Source organism: Puma concolor, chromosome C1 (assembly GCF_028749965.1).
Source record: "Puma concolor isolate L17-30 chromosome C1, mPumCon1.1.hap2, whole genome shotgun sequence".
Classification (NCBI taxonomy): domain Eukaryota; kingdom Metazoa; phylum Chordata; class Mammalia; order Carnivora; family Felidae; genus Puma; species Puma concolor.
The window spans coordinates 176,301,931-176,320,561 of record NC_141674.1 but is presented as its reverse complement, the minus strand read 5'-3'; the positions used below and the strand labels follow the sequence as shown (position 1 = coordinate 176,320,561).

The 18,631-nt window shown below is 35.3% G+C and overlaps 1 protein-coding gene across 1 annotated transcript in view; it reads right to left on the bottom strand.

Annotated features, from left to right (window-relative positions):
• The window catches only part of GULP1 (GULP PTB domain containing engulfment adaptor 1), a 773,858-nt gene that overhangs the window by 581,579 nt on the left and 173,648 nt on the right, over nucleotides 1–18,631 (bottom strand). The window lies entirely within an intron of this gene.

The window sequence follows — 18,631 nt, the reverse complement described above, 5'->3', positions numbered from 1 at the left end:
CTTTATCCATTTTGAGTTTATTTTTGTGAATGGTGTAAGAAAGTGGTCTAGTTTCATCCTTCTGCATGTTGCTGTCCAGTTCTCCCAGTACCATTTGTTAAAGAGACTGTCTTTTTTCCATTGGATATTTTTCCTGCTTTGAAAGAATATCCAAGGATGAATTTTATAACTCTAAAAAATAAAGATGATTTTAAAAATAATTGGGCCTTAGTTTAGAGGAGGAGAAAAGGGAAATCTACACATTTAGTGAGAAATTCATACTTTCTTATAAAGTATGTGAATCTTCATTGATATATCATTATACTCTATCCCCTTTGGCACTGGAAGTATATTTTGTTGACTGTAACCAAGAAAACTACAATGGGGGTGCCTGGGTGACTCAGTCAGTTAAGCATCCAACTCTTGATTTCCACTCACATCGTGATTTAAGGGTTCATGGGATCGGGCCCTGCACTGTGCTCTGAACTGACAGCATGGAGCCCGCTTGGGATTCTTTCTTTCTGTTTCTCTACCCCTCTCACGTGCACATAAGCATGTGCACTCTCTCTCTCTCTCTCTCTCTCATAATAAATAAGTAAATGTTAAAAAAAGGAATACTACAATGAAAATGATGGTTTTAAAGATGATGGCCTCATATTTACTGATGATTTATAAACGTAGATTATTAACCTTAATCATTATGAAAATTATTTAATGATACCTAAGGATCCCTAAGAAGAGGGATTCTTTCAAAAATTGCACAAAAGTACAAGATGAAAGGTATGGGAAAAAGGTAACATGGATAATTCTATGGATTTTAAAATTCATTTACTGGACACCACAAAGGGACAAAATTAACAGAAAAAAAGGGTTAGAAACAAAATGTATAAAACAGAAAATGTCTTAAGCTGATAAAATACACGAACCTTTGAGCTAAAAATCCACACAAAATGTCAGGATTAATCCTTTTAAAGATTTCCACCTAATAAAATTTACAATCCTAAAATTATCCATAAGGGAAAGAAAATTATTTCTTTTTTTTTTTTTTAATTTTTTTTTTCAACGTTTATTTATTTTTGGGACAGAGAGAGACAGAGCATGAACGGGGGAGGGGCAGAGAGAGAGGGAGACACAGAATCGGAAACAGGCTCCAGGCTCCGAGCCATCAGCCCAGAGCCTGACGCGGGGCTCAAACCCACGGACCGCGAGATCGTGGCCTGGCTGAAGTCGGACGCCTAACCGACTGCGCCACCCAGGCGCCCCAAGAAAATTATTTCTATAAAAAGTACAATTTAGATAGCCATCAGTCACAGCCACACACTAGAATATGTTAAAAGTAGATTAATAGATGTCTTCTAATTTCTGAGGAAAAAATTTTGAAGCTAAAAATCCAAACTCTGTTAAGCTCTCAGTCACTGTAAAAAAATATGTAGATCTCTTTATACAAAAGGAGCTAGGGAATTAGTTTCCAAAATATTCTTCCTGAAAGAATTACTCAAATAAAAACTCAAAGTTTTAGTGAGAGAAACAGAGAAACAAAATAAAGCAAAAAAAATAATTATCAGTAGTGTTTACCATTCCTAGAAATCTGGAACCAAGGGAGATGTACAGGAAAGTAAATTCTAGGGATGTGAGTAGATCAGAGCTATGGATGAGACACTAGTGGACAATAATAAGAATGATTACTCCAGCCTAAGGGGAGAAATGTGAAAGGCATTCTTCATTGCCCAGCTCAAGATCCAACCAGAATGATACATGAAATAAGAACCAGAGGCAGACTTTTTAGCTGGGAATTCATATTTCCATGTGGCCAGTGTTAGGCCATCCTTGAACCAAAGCACAGTAAAAGGTAGAAAAATGGGAAACATGATATTAAATTAGAAAAAATAAATAAATTCCAATTCTAATTCTCCAGAAAATAAGACCAACATTAAATTTCAGTTTCTTTTTCTAAACCCCAGTGCTATTTCTTTAGTCTACTTCTTTATGTCATCGTTCTTTTTTTTTTTAATTTTTTTTAACATTTATTTATTTTTGAGACAGAGAGAGACAGAGCATGAACGGGGGAGGGTCAGAGAGAGGGAGACACAGAATCTGAAACAGGCTCCAGGCTCTGAGCGGTCAGCACAGAGCCCGACGTGGGGCTCGAACTCACGGACCGCAAGATCGTGACCTGAGCCGAAGTCGGCCGCTTAACCAACTGAGCCACCCAGGCGCCCCATCATCGTTCTTAATCTATAGCAATATACTCTTCTTCCCTTAATATTTCTCATGATTATACAACTGTGATCTTCCAGAAACACACATCCAAATATTGTATTCCTCAGCATGACATCTGTATTTTCTTTCTCTCTAACCCAACCATGTTTCATTCAGAATTAACTTCAAACTCTAACTAATAAACCAAATGACTTTTGATGTCTTGTTTCAGACTACCTTACCAGCTTCATCTCTTGGTATATCCTCCCATTCGGTCATTTTTCCAGTCAAATATATACTGCCTTGATTGTAATTCCCTGAATGTTCTCTCACCCTCCCCCACCTATTTCTTCTACCATCACTTTTCTCACAGAGTATTGATATAAGCTTTGCTGGGTTCCAAAAAAATACTGGGTTTGGGTCCTGAGGAGTCAACTTTCTTAGCCAATAGGACTCAGAAAATGGTAAAAAATTTAATAATAATTTAAATACTTTGGCCGGGGGCAAGATGGGATGAAGAGTTCACAAATAAGTAAAAAAAGAGTATCAGAGTAGGAACCACTTGAAAAACATGAGGAAGGTCCACTATGATGACTATGAAAATGGGTTTTTGTTTCATATCCAACAATACATTAAAAAAATCATTTACCACAATCAAGTAAGATTTAACCCTGGGATGTTATGGTGGTTCAAAATTCATAAATCAATCAACATGCTACAACACATCAGCCAGAGAAGAATAAAAATCATATGATAATTTCAATAGATTTAGAAAAAGCATTTGACAAAGTACAAATTCACTCATGATAAAAGCCCTCAACAAAATATGTTTATAGGGAACATACCACAACATAAGAAAGGCCATATATGAAAAACCTGCAGGTAACATCATACTGAATAGGGTAAAACTGATCTTTTCCCTTAAGGTCAGGAACAACAGATGGATGTCTCCTCTCACCACTTTTATTCAACACAGTACTGGAAGTAGTAGCCACAGTAATCAGTCAAGAAAAAGAAACAAAAGGCATCCAAATTGGTGAGGAAGAAGTAAAACTCTCACTGTTTGCAGATGACATGATACTATATATAAAAAAACCTTAATGACTCCACCAAAAAACCATTAGAATTGATAAACAAATTCAGTAAGGTCACAGGAAACATAATCAATATACAGAAATCTACTGCATTTCTATACATTAATAATGAAGTAGCAGAAAGAGAAGTTTGGAAAACAATCTCATTTACAATTGTACCAAAATTAATAAAATACCTAAGAATAAATGTAACCAAGGAAGTTAAAGACCTGTGCTCTGAAAACCATAAAACACTGATGCAATGAATTGAAGATAACACACACATGGAAAGCTACCCCATGCTGATGGATTGGAAGCACAAATATTGTTAATATGTCCATACTACACAAAGGAATCTACAAAGTATTGCAATCCTTATTAAAATAAATTTGTATGGAACCACAAAAGATTGAATAGCAAAAGCAATCTTGGAAAGCAAGGACAAAACTGGAGGTATCACAATCCCAGATTTCAAGATACACTACAAATCCATAGTAATTAAAACAGTATGGTATGGGCACAAAAACAGACATAGATTAATGGAACAGAAGAGAGAGCCCAGAAATAAACCCATAATTATGTGCTCTATTAATCTTAGACAAATGAGGGAAGAATACACAATGGGAAAAAAGTCTCTTCAACAAAGGGTGCTGGAAAAACTGAACAGCTACAAGCAGAAGAATGAAACTGGACCACTTTCTTATGCCATACACAAAAATAAATTCAAAATGGATTAAAGACCTAAATGTGAGACATGAAACCATAAAAATCCTAGAAGAGAGCACAGGCAGTAATTTCTCTGATGTGAACAGCAACAACATATTTCTAGATATGTCTCTTGAGGCAAGAAAAACAAAAGAGAAAATAGATTATTGGAACTACATCAAAATAAAAAGGTTCTGTGCAGCAAAGGAAGCAATCAACAAAACTAAAAGACAACATACTGAATTGAAGGAGGTATTTGCAAAGGACATGTCAAATAAAGAGTTAGCCTTCAAAATATATAAAAAAAACTTACACAACACACTCGTGCACACACACACGCACACACGCACACACACACACACAATCCAATTAAAAATGGGCAAAGAAAAAAAAATGGGCAGAGGACCTAAACAGACATTTTTCCAAAGAAGACATACAGATGGTCAACAGCATAAGATGCTCATTATCACTACTCATCAGGGAAATGCAAATCAAAACCATGAGATATCATCTTTTACCTGTCAGAATTCCTAAAACAAAAAACACAAGAAACAAGTGTTGGTGAGGATGTGAAGAAATGGGAACCCTCATGCACTGTTGGTGGGAATGCAAACTGGTGCAGCCACTGTGGAAAACAGTATGGAGGTTCCTCAAAAAATTGAAAATTTAACTCCCATATAACCCAGGAATTTTACTATTGCATATTTACCCAAAGAACACAAAAACACTAATTCAAAAAGCTGTATCACCCCTATGTTTACTTCAGCATTATTTATAATACCTAAATTATGGAAGCAGATGAAGTGTCCACCAATAGATGAATGGTTAAAGAAGTGGTGTATATGTACAATCGAATATTACTCAGCCATAAAAACAATCAAATCTTGCCATTTGCAACAACATGGAATGATCTAGAGAGTATAATGCAAAGTGACATAAATCAGTCAGAAAAAGGCAAATACCATATGATTTCACTCATGTGCAATTTAAGAAAGAAAACAAATGAACAAATTAAAAAAGAGATAAACCAAGAAATCAACTCTTAACTATAGAGAACAAACTGTGGCTACCAGAGGGGAGGTGGGGGGACATGGGTGAAATAGGTGAAGGGGATTAAGAGTACACTTAGCAAAATGAACACTAAGTAATGTACAGAACTGTTGAATCACTATATTGTACATCTGAAACTAATTAAACACTGTATGTTGATGATACTGGAATTAATTTATTTTTTTAAATCATGTCATTTGTGAATAAAGACAGTTTTACTTCTGGGCACCTGGGTGGCTCAGTCGGTTGAGCGTCCGGCTTCAGCTCAGGTCATGATCTCACAGTTTGTGGGTTTGAGCCCCGCATCGGGCTCTGTGCTGACAGCTTAGAGCCTGGAGCCTGCTTCTGATTCTGTGTCTCCCTCTCTCTCTGCTCCTCCCCCGCTCATGCTCTGTCTCTCTCTCTCTCCTTCAAAAATAAATGAAAACATTAAAAAAATTTTTTTAAGTAAAAAAAAAAAAAAGGTAGTTTTACTTCTTCCTTTCCAATCTAGATGAATTTTTCTTACCTGATTGTAATGACTAAAAGCTCCCATGCAATGTTGATTAAAATGGTGAGTGGGCATACTGTGTTCCTGGTATTACAGAAAAAGCAGTCTTAATAATTAATATTAATTAAATATTACATTACATTTTTTTACAGATGCCCTTTATCAAGTTGAGGAAGTTCTTTTCTATTTCTAGTTTTCTGTGAGAGTTTATCATACATGGATATTAGCTTATGTGAAATACTTCTGTGTCTGTTGAAATAATTGTGTTTTTTATCCTTTATTCTGTCAATATTAATATTATATAAATTGATATTTTCAAATTTTAAACTAACTTTGCATACCTGGAAGAAACCCTACTTGGTCATGGTATAATTCTTTTTATTGTGTTGCTGGATTTAGTTTGCTAGTATTTTATTGAGATTTTTTTTAGATCTATACTAATAAGGATGATCTCTAGTTTTATTTTTTCATAACATCTTAGTTTGCCTTTTGTATTGGAGTAATGCTGGCCTCTTAGAATAAGCTGGGAAGTATTCCCTCTCCCTAACTTTTCTGTAAGAATTTGTGATGTATCCGTGTTATTTCCTCTTAAATTTTTTGACAGATTTCATCAGAGAAATATCTGGGCACAGGCTTTTCTTTTCTTTGTGGGTCTGTTTTAAATTACTAATTCAGTTTCTTCATGTGATTTCTTTATTTACAGACTTGTAAAGTGATCAGAAGCTTGTGCCAGAATACAAATCAATTAATTGCTTCCTTCTTTAAATTTTTTTTCAAAGTTGGCTAAACTAAACAGTATATTTAATGAAGTAATTGGTTTACGATCTGGTGCATGTTCCTTAAGTCATTATTGATAATAACAAATATTTCATGTATGGGTAACTGTCCTTGGATCACATTTTGAGTAGCAATGATCTACAGTATGAAGACAGGATTAATACAGACACTTTGGAAGCAACTTGATAATGTGGGCTACTTAAAACAATAAAGGGAGGATTTATTATGTTTTGCTGGGATGTATCATTGTCATAGTCCATTTGGGCTGCTATATCACAAACTAATAGTCTTACAAACAACAGAAAATTATTTGTCACAGTTCTGGAAGTTGGAAAGTCCAAGGTCAGCATGTTGACAGATTCACTGTCTGGTGAAGATCCATTTCCTGGTTCAAAAAGGTCATCTTTTCATCATAACCTCATATGATAGAAAAGGTAAGGGAGTCCTCTGGGGTCTCTTTTATAAGGCCACTAATTTCATTTGTGAAGTTTCCACCTTCATGACCTAATCACTTGCCAAAGGCCCACCTCCAAATAAAATCACTTTGGGCATTAGGGTTTAACATGAGTTTGGGGAGGTCACAAATAGTCTATAGCAGTCATGGAACCTAAGGATAGAGATATGGCCAGGTCTCAGGTAGGGTCTGGAATAATGAACTGGAAAATGCTATAAACCAGAAATACATTTCTTTTCTCTCTCTCTTATCTTTTGTTGTTGTTTTCCTGATTAACTTTCCCAGCTTCTTTCTCACATGGTACAATGTAACCACCTGAAAATTTCCAGCATGAATATGTGTCTATTTGTCCCAATGGTGTCCACTTCCTATACATGGACTCTATCATACACTGCAAACATGTTTGGTGTCTCCAACATGTTGGTGGCTCCCCAATGAGGATAAAAGAGACATGCAGCAGAGAAGACAGGTGGGCAGACACTACCAAAGCGTATCCTATTTAAATTTTAATATGATTCCTCTTAAAAATTACTTTTGGGAAGCATGTGGGTGGCTCAGTTGGTTAAGTGTCTGACTGTGGCTCAGGTCTCACTGTTCGTGGGTTTGAGCCCTGCATTAGGCTCTCTGCTGTCAGCGCAGAGCCTGCTTCAGAGCTTCTGTTTCCCTCTCTCTCTGCCCCCTCCCCCACTCGCACACACACTCTCTCTTTTTCTCTCTCAAAAATAAATAAACATTAAAAAAATTACTTTTGAAATTCGTCTTAAGAACTTGTGGTCCAGGGGCACCTGGGTGGCTCAGTTGGTTAAGCTACCAACTCTTCATTTTGGCTCAGGTCATGATCTCAGGGTTCATGAGATCAAGCCTCATGTCGGGCTCTGCACTACCACTGCAGAGACTACTTGGGATTCTCCTTTTCCCTCTCTCTCTACCTCTCTCCTGCTTACTCTCTCTCTCTCTCAAAAATAAATAAACTTAAAAAAGAAAACACTTGTGGTCCATTACTTTAAAATTGTCCAATGCAGGTAGATCATGCAGGGTAAAATTCACTTTTTAGCATATTTAATCTTATTTGAACTTGCATTTGAATCCATTGGGCTATCTGACTAGGTTTGTAGCCTTTAGTTGAAAAAATTATTATATAATTTATTATATGGTTTGTACTAAAATGTAATCAGTCTGATTTTCTGTTTGTTACAAATTACTCAAAATTTACTAAAGAAGAATCTCAAAATATTTGAGTGATGAAGAAATGTATAAACTCCCAAGTGCATGGTTTAAAAGGACAATGTTTAGGGGTGCCTGGGTGGCTCAGCTGATTAAGCATTGGAATCTTGGTTTCAGCTCAGGTCATGATCTCATGGCCTCGTGGGTTCTAACCCTACGCTGGCAGCACGGAGCCTGCTTAGGATTCTTTCTTCTCTCTCTCCTCTCTCTCCTCTCTCTCCTCTCTCTCTCTCTCTCTCTCTCTCTCTCTCCCCCTCTCAACTTGTGCTGTCTCTGTCTCTCTCAAACTAAATAAAATAAACCTAAAAAATAAATAAAAGGACAATCCTATGAACCAGATAAAATTCCCATGATATAAGGGATTTAGAGATCTGATTTATTCAGATATAGGGATTCCTATTTAGGAAACTTAATATTTCACTCTCACTAATATTTGTCATTTATTATATGCATGAACTTCAAGGTCACGAGCAGTAAATGTGAATAAATAGTGCTTAATTAACAAGTATGTATATATATGTATATAAATATATATGCATATATATATATATACACACACACCAAACTTTTTGTTAGTTAATATATATATATATACATATATATACACACATATGTATACATGTAAAAATATATACACATAGATGTATTTACATGTATAAAACATATATGTCACCGTATTAGCATGAATAAGACATATCTATCACTGGGAACATTTCAAAGGTTTTAGGAGCTGTGTGCCAGAAACTAAGGATAAAGATCAAATATATGTTTTCATTATACCATAGAAGTACATTGTAATTCTTATCCCTATTCTTCTCTAGGTAAGATATACTTTTTCTTTGGCTTCTTGCAAGAATTTTTTTCTTTAATTTGCTGCAGTTCAAATATGAGATGCTCACCTGTGTAGTGTTTTGGTCTTTATACTGCTTTCTACATCTGTAGTTTGGTGTCCACCATTAATTTAAAAACATTCTGGGCCATTACTATTTCAAATATTTCTTTCCTATTCTCTCTCATTTCTCCTCTTATTACATTACACATATATTACACTTTCTAAAATTGTCTCACAGTTTTCAGATACTCTGTTATTTTCTAAAATTATTTTTCTTTTTGCATTTCTGTGTGGGAAGCTTCTATTAACTTTCAATCTTACATAAATGAGTTAATTCCATGTAGAAAAAAATTAGATCACTGTTGTATTTATATTCATTTTACTGTCTATGATGAACAAACTTTAAAACAGTACTGATTTATTCTATGTATATATGGGCTCAAAGAATTAAATACATACAATTTATACTCTAAATGAGCAACCTACATTTTCAGTGAGCAACCTATATTTTATTAGCATGTTGAAGAGAAAAGTATAGTATGCAAACATGATAATATCTCTATTTCAATTAAAATTAATCTACACATAATGAACACACACATACATATGTATGCACAGATTTCTTAACTAGATTTATCCATTGGAAAAAAGAACAGATTTCCAAATTCACAACCCAGACAGTTTAGTTCCTTATGCAGTAAATGTAGGGTTTAGAGTTCTTTTTTTCTGTTTAAGGGTCTTTGGCTTAATTCGCATTTGAAAAGGAAAGAACAGAATGCATTTTATTTATTTATGATGTCTTAGCAGCAAAGTTCATGTTTATTTAAAAAAAAAGAGACTAAGAGGAAAGTATTTTCAAATGCTGAACAATCAGCAATTTAAGCAAAATCTGTCAAAACCAGATGTTGTTTTGACAATCCATCCTAAATAGACTTGTTTTGCATTCCTATCTTTGGTTTAAAAAAAACAAAACAAAACAAAACAAAAATAGTGCACAGAAACAATGTAGTCTTCAGCAAAGGGTAGACTTTGTTGTACTTGTAAATTTGGAACAAAAAGAGGGGAGGGGAATTAAATAGTAGGATTCCATGCTCAATGGATTGAATTAGAATAAATTAATTTAGTATTAATATCCAACATTATTATGATTACTTAAAAAGACATAAACAATAATTGCATACAGTTGTCCAACCAGCAAATGAAAAGATGGTCAACATCACTCATCATCAGGGAAATGCAAGTCAAAACTAGAATGAGAGATCACCTCACACCTGTCAGAATGGCTAAAATCAACACTACAAGAAACAACAGGTGTTGGCGAGGATGTAGAGAAAGGGGAACCCTCTTTCACTGTTGGTGGGAATGCAAACCAGTGCAACCACTGTGGAAAACAGTATGGTGTTTCCTCAAAAAATTAAAAATAGAACTACCCTACAATCCAGCAATTGCACTACTAGGTATTTACCTAAAGAATACAAAAATATTAATTCATCCCGATATTTATAGCAGCATTATCTATAACAGTCAAATTATGGAAACAGCCCAAGTGTCCATTGACTGATCAATGTGTAAATAAGATATATATCTATATATCTATATCTATGTATCTATATATCTATATGTCTATATAGATATATATATATCTATATCTCTATCTATATAGATGTATACATACCTATGTACACATACCTATGTATACATCTATATAGATAGAAATATAGAGATATAGATATGTCTATCTATAAACAGATAGATACACACACACACATATATATACATATACACACATACATACACACAATGGAATATTACTCAGCTATAAAAAGTAATTAAATCTTGCCATTTGCAATGATGTGGATGGAGTTAGAGAGTATTACACGGAGCGAAAAAAGTCAAAGACAAATACCATATGGTTTCACTCATATGTGGAATTTCAGAAACAAAACAAACAGGCAAAGGGGAAAAAAAAAGAGGCAAACCAAGAAACAGACTCTTAGCTATAGAGAACAAAGTAGGGTTGCTGGAGAGGGGATGGATTAGGGGGATGGGTTATGTGGGTGATGGGTATTAAGGAAGGCACTTGTGATGAGCACTGGGTGTTGTACGTAGGTGGTGAATCACTGGATCCTGCACCTGAAGCTGACATTACACTGTATGTTAGCTAACTGGAATTTAAATTAAAACTTGAAAAAGGAAAAAAAAAAACCCTTAAATACCAATAATAAGAACTTAGTAGTAAAGTTTGAATAATTTTTATTTATTAGAGAAGTATTGCTACAGATGATACATCCATATTATCAGTTTTAGCTATTTCAGTTAGTCTGCTACATTTTAATGAACATTTGGTCATTACAAAACAAGGTTGGTGTTACTATGATTTGAGAATTTCAGTTTGGTTTTATCTGTCTTCCAAGTACAACTTTTACCTTGTATTAGACTTGCTTTCATTTATTACAATATACTTATTTTATTTATTTATTTATTTATTTATTTATTTATTTATTTATTTATTTATTTCAAAATATTATCTAAGATGTGCATTCAAATGTACTTACCTGAATGTATTTCAAAATAATTTATGAAGTAAATTCAGCGATATAACTGGTAATTATTCTAACTCTTGTGACATTTAAGAATTTCCATGTTTTTGCCAACTCAAAATTTAGTATTGAGATTCCATGTTTGCTTATAGAGCTCTGGAATCGACTTGAAGATTTGCAACAGAACGATAAATATCTTCAAATATCTAAATACCAAAATGCAGCATTTGCTTATTTCCATGGTGCCATAAGCCCACTCACTATGGCCAATTTCAAGCTATTCATGAATCACTCAATGCAGAATTGGGAAGAGCTGTACATGCAGTTGAACATCATTGTACAGTATTTCTACTTTATAGATGTGATAGGTATAAAAAAGTCCAAGAGGATAAAAAAATCGTTAAATGTAGCAAAACAATTAGGAAATGATGGCTTTTAACTATTATTACAATTTTAGTATAATTTATTTCATTGTAAATTTATATAATGTATTTTTAAATAATGATTGTGTTTAAAAACTGACTCACAAAAGTCCTAGAAATGTAACAATTTAACAAGCTGGTAGGAACTAACTTGAGTATACCACTGACTATCTCCATTAAAAGTTCCCTTGTCCTTTCCTTCCTTTCTTCCTTTCTACATGCACATTATCATTAGTTTGGAATTTGCCTAAAATACCTCCTCAAATCATCAGCTGCTCCAATAATTCCCTCTTCATCTTGCCATTTCCACTATTCATAATTGATTTTAATAATTATTGAGCAACCAGGATGTGCTAATATTGTATGAAGACAGCACAGTCACACATATCAACCCATTAGAGCTGCTAGATGATTGAAACAGCTGCTTCTCCTTAATAATCAGCTCATTGGATATTGATAGTTTGCCAATAGATAATTTAAAAAGGTATGTCTTGAAGCCACCATTTGGGTAAATATACAATTCATTATGTACACACAGGTAAACAGAAAGACTTGATCTTGATCAAAAACACACAAGTAAAACATAGTTTGTCTAAGAGTCAGTCATCACTAGAGGAATTGTATCTGTCCTCATGTTGTAGCTTACTTAATCAATTTGCTGTTTGGAATTCTCCAAGAGATAAAACGCTCACAGCAGTTTGGCTAATAACGCCCTGCTTCAGCTAAATAACAGTGTCAGAATCTGTGAGTTATAATGTAACATTAAGGAGTATAATGACAGTTATTCTCCAGAGGATGTTTCAAAATCACAATGAAGTAACAAGCAATTTGTTGAGGCTCCTACCCTGCCAGTTGCCAAAGCATTAGCATTCCATCTGCCAGGCAGTGGGATTAGCATATCCCTAGTGAAGTTGTTATGGCAACTTTCAAGACTAAATCAGTACTTTGTAAAATCTTTAGGAAATCATGTATGAAGACTGTATTAACTTCTTCCTTTAGGTATATATTATGTTAGCTTTTTTCCTTGTTGCTTATTTATTTATATTCATTTGTTTTACCATGTATGAGATGATAAATGGCGGCACCACTACACTCTTAACACTTTTTTTTCCACTTGAGCAACTGAAGGCAATGGTCATACTATGTTTCTTCCTTTTAGAAATAGCCCAAGAGGGCCCACGCCCTCTTAGAAATAGCCCAAATTGCTGTAGGTCAGCAATACCAATAGTTTTACACGAACTGAAGCATTTTGAAGAATAGGGATGCATTGTATGTGCCTTTTCTGGGCTTGTGTGTTTGCATTACCTGGTACTTTCACCAATATCCATTGATTCAGAGCTGTGATTTTTGGTTGTTTGTTTTCAATGTTTATTTATTTATTCTGAGAGAGAGAGAGCACGAGTAGGGGAGGAGCAAAGAGACAGTGAGAAAGAGAGAGAGAAAATTCCAAGCAGGTTTCATGATGTCAGTGCAGAGCCCGAAATGGGGCTCAATCACACAAACCGCGAGATCATGACCTGAGCCTAAATCAAGAGTCAGACGCCTAACTGACTGAGCCACCCAGGCACCACCACAGTTGTGATTTTTGAAAGTTATTTGTAGCATACAAATATACAAGTATGTAGAAAACATACTTCCTGTGGTTTTTCCTGAAAATATATTTTTATAAATACTTTGTAGCCTTTCAAACAAACTTGAGATTAAGCCAAAAAGCCTGTATCTCACTGGTTAGAACGTCAGGTTGATAAAAATTAAGGCTGCTAACAGTTCACCTCTACTTATACATTAGAAGAATATTTCTCTGCCCAGTGTACCCTGAGAATATTAACCTGAGATAGGACAAGAGTTCAGAGTGGTGGCTTTTATAAATTAATAACCCTAGGTTAGCACTATCAGGGCTTAGTATGCAAAGAGTCTGCAAGAGTTCTGAGGCAGGTTTATAGTTTTAATAAAGAGTTAGAAACATCTGGCAGCTTGTAAGCTCTTTAGTTTTCATATTCTGTTTCTCTTCAACCTGTTCTTTTTCTTTGTTCTGTTTTGCCCAAAATCACTTTAAAGGTTCTTGATCTCAGAAAGTGATTAACCTCTGTTACCTCAACCAATTTTATAAAAACAAAGTTACTACTCTTTTATATTTCTTTTAAGACAGATGCATAATTTATAAGTAACTAATTCAGCCTAATTTACTTTCGATAGCAAACATGTTTATTTGTATAGTATTTTTCAATCAAACAACTGCAAATTATTCTGCTTAGTATAATATTAGCTGCAGTGACAAATAAGTGTATGATGGCTTAGCAAACAAGATAGTAACTTATTTTCCACTCTCATAAAGTCCTGATAAGTGGATGGCTCTTCTCTAAGACAGGATGCATATACCTCCCATTCTTCTGCCCTACCCTCATCAGCATATGGCTTCCAAGCAAGATCATTTTGCCCACCTACAGTAAGCCAACTAAAGACGAAAGTGCCAAAACCCCATGTAGAAACCTTAGAAGAGGTATACCTCTGCTCGTATTCCATTGGCTAGAACTGGGTCATATGGCTACACTGAACAAAAGGAAAAGTTAGGAAAAACAGCTCAACTTTGTTTATAAAGTCAAAGGCCAATAGATCTGGTGACCAGCTAGCAATCTCTACCATAGTATATTACAGATTAGTGTTAGGCCACTGTGAAATCAAATGATGCCTTCTGTGAAGTTTAAAATATTAATGTCTGCCAGTATTTTGAAACAATGCTTCTTAATTATGCAGGCTACATTTCTAAGTAAATAAATACTACCTTGCCTTTTGTTCACATGAAAGTAGAAAATAAACTCTTCTGCACTGATATCCATCCATTCACTTATTCATTCAGTATACCATAATAACCAGCTTTCATATTTTGTCTTTTTTATGTTGATTTTCACCATTGTGTCTAATAATAAACCATGCCTTATCAATCTTGAAATCATTGAAGATATATATGAAAAAGTATTATAGTTCTGCAGGCTTAAAATACAAAATAAATTTTTTTATGCAAGAAAACATTTTTCTTTCTGTACATTTGCTTTCCCACTCATTTCAGTTTTATCTTTAGAATAAACAGAGGTAGTCAATGTTAATAGCCACTAGTAACTTATGGATGTGCCTTTAGTTTGAAACTCTTTATGAGCATATGTTCTATTGGTATATAATTTACAGAAACTTTTTAAAGATGCCTTCTCATTAGAGATCACTTCGGTAATATTTTGAATATAAATTTAATGCTGTTTCAAATCCCAAAAGAATTTAGTATGCTAATGTTATCTTCTTAGATTGTCAGTCTTACCTGTATTTTATACTAGTATAAAGTCTTTCTGTACTTAGCACAATACACAATGCTTCTACATACTATTAGGGAACATTATGAAGGATAAATAAACTTATAATTATAGTCACGAGAACTGATTACTAATAACAGAAAAGAATATCTAGCATTTTAGCTTTGTTACTAATTTAGATGCTCGCAATAAATGGAACTTATTTCATGGCTTAAGGAAAATAACTCCTCTAACTATTCACTGTATTTCCTTTCTTTATACAAACTTCTCAAAGTCAATGAATTACAAAGAATACTAAGGATGAAACCTTTGAAATATTCTTCCATCCATACATATTTAACATTAGATACATAACCAACAGTTTGCATATGTTTTCTTTTCTTTGGTTCACTGGGATTGTATAGAGGGTATTTCTTCCAATCTGAAAAGATGGTTGCAGAAGAATCAAATAAATCTTATAAGCAGAAACTGGAGTGGAGATAAGCGAAGGAGCCCACTGGACAGCTCTGCTCATAACTGGTTAGGGTTGGCTGAATCATGTGTGCCAAATACATCCATACATTGATTCTTGCAATCTGTGAATGCTACCTTATATGAATGTAGATGTAATTTATAGATGTAATTAAATTGAACATTTGAGATGAGAAATTTTCCTGGATTCTCTGGGTTGGCCCTAAATATAACCACAGTGCTCTTATAAAAAGAAGGCGAAAGAAGATGTGGCTTCAGAAAAGTACAAGGTAATGTGATTATGGAAGAATTAGAAGAGAAGGAGGGAGGTTTGAAGATGCTATGTGGTCACCTTTGAGGATAGAAGAAGGAGCCATAACCCAAGGAAAATAGGCAGCCTGGAAAAGGCAAGGAGATTGTCTCCTAGAGCCTCAAAGACAAATCACCCTGCTGATACCTGGACTTTAGAGCAAGGAGATGGACTTTGGATTCTGGCTTCCAGAGTAATAGATTAAATATGTATTGTTTTTAGCCACTAAGTTTGTAGCAATTTGTTAAGTGGCAATAGGAAATTAATGCACTGGTATATAACCATATCTCTCCATGCTACTTTTTTTTTTAATTTTTTTTTAACGTTTATTTATTTTTGAGACAGAGAGAGACAGAGCATGGACAGGGGAGGGTCAGAGAGAGGGAGACACAGAATCTGAAACAGGCTTCAGGCTCTGAGCTGTCAGCACAGAGCCTGACGCGGGGCTTGAACTCATGGACCGCAAGATCATGACCCGAGCCGAAGTCGGCCGCTTAACTGACTGAGCCACCCAGGTGCCCCTCTCCATGCTACTTGTGGGAGAAGCTGAGTTAAGATTTTTTCTCCTCCTGCAGTGGCTTATTCCCATGTCATATTTACTGCTCAAATGCTCAAGAGGATTAGGAAGTCAAAGGTGATAGTATGAGCTTTTGCTATATTCGAGAATTTTAGTGGCCAGATGTTAGGGGAAAATGTGGCTAGGGAGAAGTAGGGGATTAAAAAAGAAAATCATGAGAAACAAAAGACAAGACTAAACCACGTTTTCTTTCTGAGTGGGATTTTGTATTTAGTCTCTAATGTCCAAAGAACCATCATCTTCTTCATAAAATACACACTACTTTCCTCTAAAAGTCTCTGTCATGTCTCTGTGTATGCTTCTCTCTCTCACACACACTCTTGATATTAGACCCAGGAACTGGATCTAATATCAAACCCCACCCCCCAACACACTTGACATGGTAAGTGGCACCAAATGTGCTTACAAATGAAAGATTTCAGAAATTCTGTAACTGTTGGTCCTGAACTCATGTACAGACAGGATGGACACCCTCCATTTCTTGCTGATCTCTGTTTTTACAAAAGTTGAAAAACTCACAATTATTCATTCCATGGATGATGTTGTTTAGCCATTTACAAAATTTGAGAATTGTGTTGTATCATCTACTACAAAAAAAAGTAAAAGAAAAAAAGAAAAGAAAGAAAAAAGAAAAGAAAAAAGAAACAAAAGAAAAGAAAAGCATAGTACTTGGTAGGTCTCTTTTTGTTGTGAAGGCAACACATTCCACACCTAAAACTACTGGATAAAATACAAAGCTGCCAGCCTTTAACTAAGCCTGGAGTAGAAAAGGGCTCCGTAGCAGGTCAAGGCTTCCATGAAAGCAGTCCTGTTACTAGGGCCATTAGATACTAGACCTGAGGTATTGGGTATGTCAGTGGTGGGAAAAGATGCTGTGTATTTTTGATGGAAAGCTTCAGTGGAAGAATTACAATGCAGTGCCCTGCAGATTTAGAACAGGAATTATATGCTTTCTGAGAAACAGATCCTGGCCTGTTACTAGGCCGTAGTAGAGATAAACACTTCATCATGTGCACAGAACACCCTTTTGTGAGCTGTGTTTTGTTTTATCCTCCAAATCAAAAAATTGGATAGGCCCAACAGCAGTGTATTATAAGATGGAAATGGTCCATCTAAGATCTAATCTCAGTAGGCCCAGAAGGCACAAATAAACTACATGAATAAGTGTCCGAATTCCCATATCACCCACAATGGTTGCACAGAATCCTTTCCTTTTCCAGTACCTGTGGTAAGAAGAGGGTTCTGTACAACCAGCTACAGGAGGGAAAAAGGCCCAAACTTGGTTTTACATATATGTTAGCAGGATATAAGGATGCAAGCTAAAAAATGGATGACAGCTGCACTATAGTCACATGAGAGACATGATGGGAAGTGAAAAGAGTTGCAGTGTATCTGGTCATCCATTTATTATACAAGGAGAAGTGACCTGAGGTGAGAATATATATAGATTTCTGGGCAGTCATCAATGGCCTGGGTACTTTGTGAGTGGTCTGGAAGGAAAGGGAATGAAAAATTAGAAATAAGGAAATGTGGAGTAGAGACATGTGAATGAATTTCTGGTTGTGGACAGAGAACATGAAGATATCCGCATCATACATTAACACTTACCAGAATATGTTCACCATGACAGAGGTACTGAACAACCAAATAAACAAAATAGTTTGGACAGCTGATGTTAGCCAGCCTCATCCATCGGTCACCATGGAAGTGCGACAATGGGCACATGAACAGACTGATCACATTGACAAAGACTGATGCTACACATGGGCCTAACAGCATGGAATCTTACATACAAAAGATGATCTAGCTACTGAGGCCTCTGAAGGTCCAATCTTTCAGTAACAGAAACCAACGTTAAGTCCCAAATATGGCACCATTCCTTGAGGAGGTCACATGGATACAAGTTAACTATAGCTCGGTCACTTGAGCACAAGTCAACTACATTAGTCTCCTTCCATCTGGGAAGGGCCAGTGGTTTGTCCTAACATGAACAGTTAATCTCCCCAATATGGATTTGCCTCTCCTGTCCAAAAAAATGTCAGCTAGCACTATTATCTATAGATTACAAAATGCATGATCCATAAAATTGGAAGTTCACACAAAATATCATTTTACCACAGGACCTATTTCACACACAAAAAATGAATTATACGAATGGGTCCATGACCATGGGATCCACTATTCATGTTGTCTTCTATACCAGAGGCAGACAGACCCACAGAATTTCAGTACAGCCAAAGTGTCAGC